Source organism: Equus przewalskii, chromosome 6 (assembly GCF_037783145.1).
Source record: "Equus przewalskii isolate Varuska chromosome 6, EquPr2, whole genome shotgun sequence".
In the NCBI taxonomy this organism is placed as follows: domain Eukaryota; kingdom Metazoa; phylum Chordata; class Mammalia; order Perissodactyla; family Equidae; genus Equus; species Equus przewalskii.
The window spans coordinates 24,474,863-24,484,541 of NC_091836.1; the positions used below are offsets into that span (position 1 = coordinate 24,474,863).

Consider the following 9,679-nt stretch of genomic DNA (forward strand, 5'->3'; position numbering starts at 1 on the left):
ATAGGCAGCATGCTCTTTGACATCAGTCTTAGCAGCATATTTTCAAGTACCGTGTCTGACCATACAAGGGAAACAACAACAAAAAATACACAAATGTGACTACATCAAACTAAAAAGCTTCTGCACAGCAAAGGAAACCATCAACAAAATGAAAAGACAACCTAACAATTGGGAGAAGATATCTGCAAACCATATATTGGATAAGGGGTTAATATAGAAAATATACAAAGAATTCATATGTCTCAACAACAAAAAACCCAACAACCCAATTAAAAAATGGGCAAAAGATCTGAACAGAGATTTCTCCAAAGAAGATATATGGATGGCCAGCAGGCGTATGAAAAGATGCTCAACAACATTAGCTATAAGGGAAATGCAAATCAAAACTACAATGAGGTATCACCTCACTCCAGTCAGAATGGATATAATTAACAAGACAGGAAATAACAAGTGTTCAAGAGGATGTGGGGAGAAGGGAACCCTCATACACTGCTGGTGGGAATGTAAACTGGTGCAGCCACTATGGAAAGCAGTATGGAGTATCCTCAGAAAATTAAGAATAGATCTACCATATGATTCAGCTATCACACTGCTGGGTATTTATCTAAAGAACTTGAAAACACAAACACATAAAGATACCTGCACTCCGTTCTTCATCGCAGCATTATTCACAATAGCCAATACTTGGAAGCAACCTAGGTGCCCATCAAGGGACGAATGGCTAAAGATGTCATATATATACACAATGGAATACTACTCAGCCCTAAGAAAGGATGAAATCCAGCTATTTGTGACAACATGGATGGACCTTGAGGGAATTATGCCAAGTGAAATACGTCAGAGGGAGAAAGTCAAATACCACATGATCTCACTCATAAGTGGAAGACAAAAACAAGGACAAACAAACACATAGCAACAGAGATTGGATTGGTGGTTACCAGAGGGGAAGGAAGGACGGGGAGGGCAAAAGGGGTGATTAGGCACATGTGTGGTGATGGATTGTAATTAGTCTCTGGGTGGTGAACATGATGTAATCTACACAGAATTTGAAATATATTATGATGTACATCTGAGAGTTAAAAAAAAGAATAGAAGGACTATTTTTTTCAAGCTTTGTATACTAATTGATTAATTTAATTAGCACAATTACAACACGTATAATACTAAAAAAAATTTTAAAAAGATTTGGGCATTTTACCATAGGTAAAGTCATACTTCAATTTAAAAAAAGATAGAGGAGAAGACCACCCACACTCTGACACTTGATGAAATTTTAGCATACAGTGGGTAAGAAAAAAAATCCTAAAACCACATGGAGAAAAGGCAAAATTATCTGAAAAGGAATTAGAAAAACTAATATCAGACCTCATCAGCGACACTGGATGTCAGAAGACACTGGAGCAGAGGAGGAAATATCTAAATATTTCTGAATATCTGATCTGAGGGGAAGAATTTTGAACCTAGAATTCTATAACCAGCTAAACCCATTCAAGAGTTAGGGCAAAATACAGCCTTTTCGGATGGGAAAGGTCATATGTACCTAATGAAAAAAATACCCCAACAAGATCCATCAACAAAATAAAAAAATAACCACGATAGAGAACATCATGTGATATAAGAAATAATGGGATTATTCTCAGAAGTGTTGGAATTATGACTCAGAAGTGAAGACGCTGGGAAGAAAGTGAAACAGGAGCCATTAGACCTTGACACTTGATTACATGTCCTGCCCGTGGACCCAATCACCCCACTTGGTTCTCCCAAAATAACATTTCCATAATCATACTATTATAAATGTGACTTACTGTTTTCAATTTTGAACCAATTTATTTCAAAAAAGAATAGCAAAAAAGAGTGAAGTATAATTAGAAGACAGAATGTAATTGCTACCTTGATAACATAAAAATAATATCATAATTAACAAAACTCAGGAAGTGGAGAGAGAAGAAAAAAGTAAAAGACAAAGTGAGTTATTATCCTCATCTTTCATAATAGGGAGTCAATAAAGGATGTCTACTTAAATCAAGAATGAGCATTTACATACATTATTTAGTCAGAGAGGCAGCCAATCGAAAGAACAAAAATATATAACCATTAAAAGTTGGAGGTGAGGTAGGGGAAGAGACACAGGGTCGAGTGATAAATTTCTCATCTTTCATATTGGAGAGTGGTCAATAGACAAGGTTTAAATGTAAATCAAAATGCGAAAATGCAAGTATATTATTTAAGAGCACAATGGTAACCGAGAAGGAACTGTTAAGGCAGCATTCACTGAAAGTTCCTAGAGGCCTGTGACAGCCCCAGAGAATGGCAGAGAGGAGAGCAGGGGAGAAATGGTGGTGTGAATTTCGGAGCAGGGGCTTCACATACAGGCTCCATCCCAGCCGAGACCAAGCCTTGAGAGGAGGGTGGAATGACAGAAACCTCACGGAGGGTCAGAGAGCCTGTGAGAAGAGGGAACATGGGTGTACTGTGCTGTCCAGGGGCAGCCCTTAAGGTGGCAGAGGAAAGTTCCCTGAGCCAGCATGCGGGTTAGGCAGCAGTGACACAGCAGGAGGTCTGACAAGGCCTGCGAGAGGGCACGAGACATCCTCGAGTGCCTTGAGGCCCCAAGGAGTATGGGCGAGCACAGGAGGTCTGAGAGCTGAAGACGGGGAGCCTGTGCGACTGTGGACATCTCAGAGGGGATCGCTGGGCAAGGTGATAGTGATCAACACCTAGGAGATGAGCTCCATCCTGGAGGATACAGCACCGAGGCTGACCCCAGACCAGAGGCTCTGCACCGACTTCCATCATGCTGTGCCAGCCCCAGAATGGAGATGCCACTCTGGAGGGGAGCGTTCAAAAGGCAGAAATTGGGAATCGACTGAGTTTAAATCTGAAATGACTGAAAAACCCTGAAGTGAGTTTACTAGAATTGACAAGATTATCTTTTCTGTTGCCAGACATAAAGGGGGAATTGAAATACAGATTAATTTGAGTTATAGAAAATAGGAGAGTCACTATTTTTTGCATAATCCAGTATGTGGCTAGGAAATTCAAACTCCATATAGTTCTATAATGAAAAATGATAGATTATGCTACATTGAACCAATGGAATACTATACAGTACTTAAAAGAATGGAACAGAGATATAGGCACTGTCAGAGAAAGACGTTGACCATGTATCACGTTTTCCAAAAGTTGCACAACGGTATGTATAGTATGGTACCAATTATATAAAAACACACATGCATGTAAACATAGATACAAACTTGTATATACATCTGTGTGTATATATGTGTATACACACAACAAGATTTAGCAACGATTATCCCTGAGGAGTGATATTGGGAGCGGGGGGTACCAAACAGAAAAATTTCTCAACTATGTGTAGTGTCAGATATTAACTAGACTTATTGTGGTGATCATTTCACAATATATATAAATATTGAATCATGATGTTGCATACCTGAAACTAATATAATGTTATATGTCAATTATACCTCAAAAAATAAATCCAGGGTACTTGTAATTTTTAACTATAAATTTCTGTACTTTTTTAAAAAAACAGCTAGCAAACATTACCTACACAAAACTTTTTTTTTAATTAGGAAATGTGCCTGGCATAGAGTAGGCAGTCAATAAGTGATAGCTACTGTTGAGATAAGGTAGCATTTGTTTTTTGTTTTGTTTTGTTTTGTTTTGTTATTTGAGGAAGATCAGCCCTTAGCTAACATCTGCTGCCAATTCTCCTCTTTTTGCTGAGGAAGACTGGCCCTGAGCTAACATGCGTGCCCATCTTCCTCTACTTTATATGTGGGACGCCTGCCACAGCATGGCTTGACAAGCGGTGCCATGTCCACACCCGGGATCCCAACCTGCGAAACCCTGGCCGCCGAAGTGGAACGTGCACGCTTACTGCTGCACCACCGGGCTGGGCCTCGAGAAGGTAGTATTTCTGAACTCACTGTGTCAGAAATTAGATTAGGTACTGTCACATAAATTGTCTCATTTAACCCTCCCCAGTTGCTAAGTGTGACAGTGGACACCAGGACCTCACCTCGTGACTCTCAGCTGGTCCTCTTCCTACCACACTGGCTGCATCTCCCTCTTCTCCAACAACAGCAAACCCCAAATTGTCGGCGCTGCCCTAACTCTGCTCCAGCAAAAAGAGCCTTTGACTATGGCCTGTTCCAGGGCGGGAGCGGAAGGCAGACGTCCGCGCGCAGGGCACCGCCTGGGAGGACAGAGGTGTGCAGGCAGCGTGCCCAGCGCAATTAGAGGCGGATTAAGACGGAAACGGCGTGGGGGCCAGGCGTGATGGGTTTTTGCCGTCTTGTCCGGGATTAGTAGTAATATATCTGTTGGCGTGATGGACACATTTGCTTTCGTTTATTCTGAGCTCTGTCGAGTACACAGGGCTGGAGAAAAGCAAAATCATACTGAACGAACACTGCTAATTTAGCTCCTTTTTTCCCCTCTTTTTCTTCCCCATCTTCAAATTTTAATGTGAATACAGCATGAAGACATTCCCTTCCAACATGATGATTTTGGGAAAGGACCCTTTAAATCATGCATCCTGAAGGAGAGGGGAGATGAGGAAGGCTGAACCACATGGTGGGCCCTGGGAGGTCAGGTATGTATTCAGAGGGGAAGATGAAGAGACAGGAGAGAGAATGGGGGAGGGAGGGGAGTAGAGGAAATATGAATTTCCAGGTTATTTCCTGGGGTGCATAGAGCTACAACACTTCCTCATTAAGCAACAAACATCTCCAACAACAAATCAGAAAGCTCCCTGTATATTTCAGTCCATAGTTTTCTTGCACCTCGGAGAAGATCAGGCTTTTTCTCCCGTTTGCTCTAGTCCTCGAGGCTGACTCCTCACTTCCTCAGTCTCCTCAGTGCCGGGCTCCTTCCCGTGCAAAAGGACTTCACTGCAGTGTGAACTTTTCTCACAGGGGAGCAGCACACAGGTGCACAGTGACGGCCGCACCATCTCATTTCTAAAGCCACGTTCTCAACAAGTCCGCTTGCGGTCTTACATACCTAGTACGTTCCTTTTCTCAGTCTTTAGCAGCGCAATCGGTTACTTGATGCCTCTCCAAATTCTGCCTCTGAATGCTCCTCAAAGGGCTCCCGTCTTACCCCCAGAATCCCATTTTAGAGAGTCTGTCTTCTCTTGGTATCAGCTCAGAGCCTATTTATCAAAGTCATGTCTTCAGGAACTTTTTGTTAGTCTAGACGAAATCTTGGGGTTTCCTCTTTCTCCACCCTAGCTGGGTTTTTCTAGACAATATGCTCCTTTCTGCTGCCCTTAGGTACTTAATTTGCATCAATTCATTCTGCTGATTTCTCTTGGGTTTCTTCTATTTTTCTCAACTTCCCTTTCCTTTTAACGTATTCGAGACCGCAAGGTCTTTATTAACCAAGAGGAAACATTACAGAAAACATATTTCTTTTTTTTTGAAACGTTATGGCCAGATGTAGAAATAATAAATGAGGTCTAGGAACAAATGCCGAGCTGTCCAGATAAAGGGGATTAAGGTATGAGCAATTTTTAAAAGTGAAATAAAATTAAGCTGAAATTCAACATGGTGTCTGGAGACAAAGGGAGGAGGTGCCAGGGATTAGGCTAAGGTTAGAAGTCCTGGAAGAGAGAGAGGAGCTGACTTTTAAACCAGAGAGGGCGAGGTGGGGGCGGGGAGTGGGGGTGGGTGGGGTGGGGAGGAGTGGCAGGCCGGCAGGCAGCAGCCCACCTCCCCCAGAATCAACCAGCCTTCAGGTCCTAAAGACACTGGTCTAGGGATTGAATGTCTTTTACCCTCTACATGGCTTGGGACATCAACAGCCTCAGATGGCTGTTTGCCTTCTCCCCAGCCCAGTCTAGCAGAGCAGGGGCCGCTGAGCAACGCAGTCTCTCTGACTGTTGCTCCATTCCATCTCCAGCAAAATAAAAGGCTCTTGCAAAGGGCTAAATCAAATTCACCTTCAGAACCAGCAGAATCTGGCTAATGTGATTTCAGGCTCCCCCTCTGCCTGCCCCCGGAGCTCTCCACCTTCTTGCTGATGTCTCAGATTCTTTTAACAAGGGAAAATGTCTTTCATGCCACAATTAGGGATAAAAGACATAAAATGCAAACGCCTGGCTGAGCTCCAGTTGGAGAATAATCAATCAATTCTTGGAATATAAATTACTGATATCAGATTCTTTCCTGGTATGATAGACGCAGGAGGGTTAAAAGAGCAAGATGATATTGACACCTGAAATGGGGGTTGCCAAGGAGATGGGAGCTGAGGAGATGGGAGCCGAGGAGGGGGCAATCCCTTCCAGGAATACACACTTTAAGGTTTGAAGAGAGTGTGTGTGTGTGTGTGTGTGCTTTGTGTCACCTATTGCTCCAACTCTGGGAAGCAGGCATTTGTATTCTCCTCATTGTGCACAAGAGGAAACTGAGGCCCAGACATTCCAGGGCTAGTGGCTGCTAAACTATAGATCTTTAATTTGTACTTGAACTCAGATTCTGACTGCAAGCCCAGGGATCTTTAAAATACACCAAAGCTACAGAAAGAAACTGGCAACAAAAGAAATACCCTATAAACTTTTACGATTTTGCCTTGGTTGAGACTTGTTTGCTTTCAAATAGGGGAGGACACACGGATCTGTGCATGGAGTAATTTTAGTATGGCGCTGCCAAGGCAAGCAGCCTGCTTTGCATGATTTATGAAGACTTTAAAAAAAAAAAAGAGGTTGAGTGTTGACTTTGTAAAAAAGGAGATTCATTTTCTGGGAATTTGTTATTTGAAGTACCTCCATATTTTTGTGAATTTATCCTCTCCTCACAAAATTCCATTGACCTTTCCTTCCCAACTGACCTTGGAGGTCCAAGGCTTAAACTATTTCTAGTTTAGTGTGGATATTTATGCTTATTTTTCTTTAAAAATTTTTTTTTATTAAAGTATAACACTTATATAGAAATACGTACAAAACATGAAGCTAAAAGACCATAAACTGTCATAAAATGAGTCCCTGTGAAGCCATTACCCAGATTGGGATATAAAATGCCTCCAGTACCCCAGAAGCCCCCTTCTTAAACCCTCCTTGTCACTACTCTCTCCTCTTCAAAGGTCACTCCTAACCTGGCTTCTAAGATTATAGATGAGTATTGCCTGTTTTTGGACTTTATATAAATGGAATTATGCAATATATATTATTTTGTGTTTGACTTCCTTTAATCGGTATTATATACATGAGACTCACCCATTTATTGCATGCAGCTGTAGTTTGTTTTCATTGCTGTGTAGTGTACAGTTGTACAAATAAATCACATTCGTCTATTCTATTGTTGGTAGAATTTGGATTGCTTCCGGTTTGGTACTATTGTGAGTAATGTCACTACAAGCATCCTTGTGCTTGTATTTTGATGTATATGTGCATATTTATGCTGGGTATATATATATCTGGGATTGAAATTGCTGGGTCATAGAGTATGTGTAAGTTTAACTTTAGTAGATAATCCCAAGCTGTTTTCTAAGTAATTGTACCAAAGTGCGCTTCCATCAACAAAGTATGAGTGTTCTAGTTGGTCCACATCCTTGCCAACACTTGTTATTGCCAATGTTTGTAATTTTAGCTACTCTGGTGAGTATTTCATTGTGGTTTTAGTTTTTATTTCCTTGATTACTAATAAAGTTGAACATTTTCGTATGTTAACTGGCCATTTTTCAAGTACCTTTCTCACTCATTTTTCTACTGGATTGTCTGGTTTTTTTCTCATTGACTTGTAAGAGTTTTTAATGTATTTTGGATTGAGTCTTTTGTCAATTTTTGTGGATTGCAAATAACTTCTCTGGCTCCATGCCTGCCTTTTCCCTCTTAATACTATCTTTTGATGAATAGAGGCTCCTAATTTTAATGTACTCCAATTTATCAATTTTTTCCTTCATGGTTAGTACTTTTGTATCCTTTTAAATAATTCTGCCTTTTCTCCCATGTTCATAGAGCTAATGTCCTGTATTGTCATATGGAAGCTGTGTGGTGTTGCTTTTCACTTTAAAATATACAAATCGCCGGAAATTGATTTTTGTATATGCTATGGTGTAAAAGTCAAATTTTATTGGGTTCAAGATGAATATCCAAGTGTTCTAACACCATTTATAGAAAAGCTTGTCGTATCTCCACTATTCTTCAGGGTCAGACTCAGTGCCCATATGTGTGGTATTTTCTGGACTGTCTTCTCTTCTGTTGATCTAGATGACTTTCTTTGTGCTAATGTCACACTGCCTGAATTATTGTAGCTTAATGATATGTCTTTCTACCTTTTTGTTCTTTGTCAAGAATGTCTTAGCTTCTTGGGGCTGGCCCCGTGGCCGAGTGGTTAAGTTCGCGTGCTCCGCTGCAGGCGGCCCAGTGTTTCGTTGGTTTGAATCCTGGGCGCGGACATGGCACTACTCGTCAAGCCACGCTGAGGCAGCGTCCCACATGCCACAACTAGAAGGACCCACAACGAAGAATATACAACTATGTACCGGGGGGCTTTGGGGAGAAAAAGGAAAAAAATAAAATCTTTACAAAAAAAAAAAGAATGTCTTAGCTTCTTGACTTTTTGTATTTCCATATAAGTTTTCAATAAGATTTTCAATTTCAAAAGGAAGAAAAAGAAGAAAGGAAAATTCACTGACATTTTGATTGGGATTGAATTGAATATATAGCTAAACTGGGGATAATTAATATCTTTGCAATATTTAGTTTTTAATCCTTGAAAATTGTATACATCCCAATGAATTTAGATCTTTTTTTGCAACAATGTTTTACAGGGGTTTTTTTTTTTTTTTTTTGGTATATGTGTAGAGGTATTTGATATCTTTCATTAGATTTATTCCTAGGTATTTTATATTTGCAGATGCTATTATGAATGTGTTATAATTATCTAAAGAACAATTCACATTCCAATTCTTTGTTGATATTATACAAACATATGCTTGATTTTTTGTATATTGACCTTGTATTCAGCGACCTTGCTAAATGATTTTAAAATTATGATTATCTGTGTATTCTTTTGTATTTTCTACGTACATAATAATATTATATGCAAATATTGAAAATTTCATCTCTTTAGAATTGTTGCTTCTTTTATTGCACTGGCTGGAATCTGTAGGGCAGTTTTGAACAGAAGTGTGTCCTTGTCCTCTTTCCCTTTGCAAAGGCTTCAAAGGGAAAGCTTCAGTATCTCCTGTTAAGAACAATGTTTGCTGTTTTTCATAGTTAACTTTCTTGTAAAATAATTCCCTTTTGCTTCTATTTTGTTTAGAGATTTTTTTATCATCAATAGGTGTTAGATTTTATTAATTGTTCTTCCTACTTCTATTGAAAGGATCATATTGAATTTCTTCTTTATTCTGTTGATATTGTGAACTAGATTGTTTTCAAATATTAAATTAACCTTGCATTTTGGTAATAAACTTTTTTTCATCTTAATAGTCTCCTTTTCATATTCCTGAGTTCTGTTGGATGATATCAGGTTTAGGATTTTTTTCTTTTTTCACTGAGGAAGATTTGCCCTAAGCTAACATCTGTTCCCAATCTTCCTCTTTTTTTCTGGAGGAAGATTAGCCCTGAGCTAACATCTGTGCCAATCTTTCTCTATTTTGTATGTAGGACAGCGTCACAGCATGGCTGATGAGTAGAGTATGTCCACTC

The 9,679-nt window shown here is 39.9% G+C and overlaps 1 long non-coding RNA gene across 1 annotated transcript; it reads left to right on the forward strand.

Annotated features, from left to right (window-relative positions):
* The first annotated feature begins 3,752 nt into the window (after window positions 1-3,752).
* LOC139084081 (uncharacterized) lies at window positions 3,753-9,457 on the forward strand. The gene is made up of 3 exons (XR_011541349.1): window positions 3,753-3,931; window positions 4,502-4,618; window positions 8,318-9,457. It is a non-coding gene; the product is annotated as an uncharacterized lncRNA (long non-coding RNA).
* Window positions 9,458-9,679: the final 222 nt, after the last annotated feature.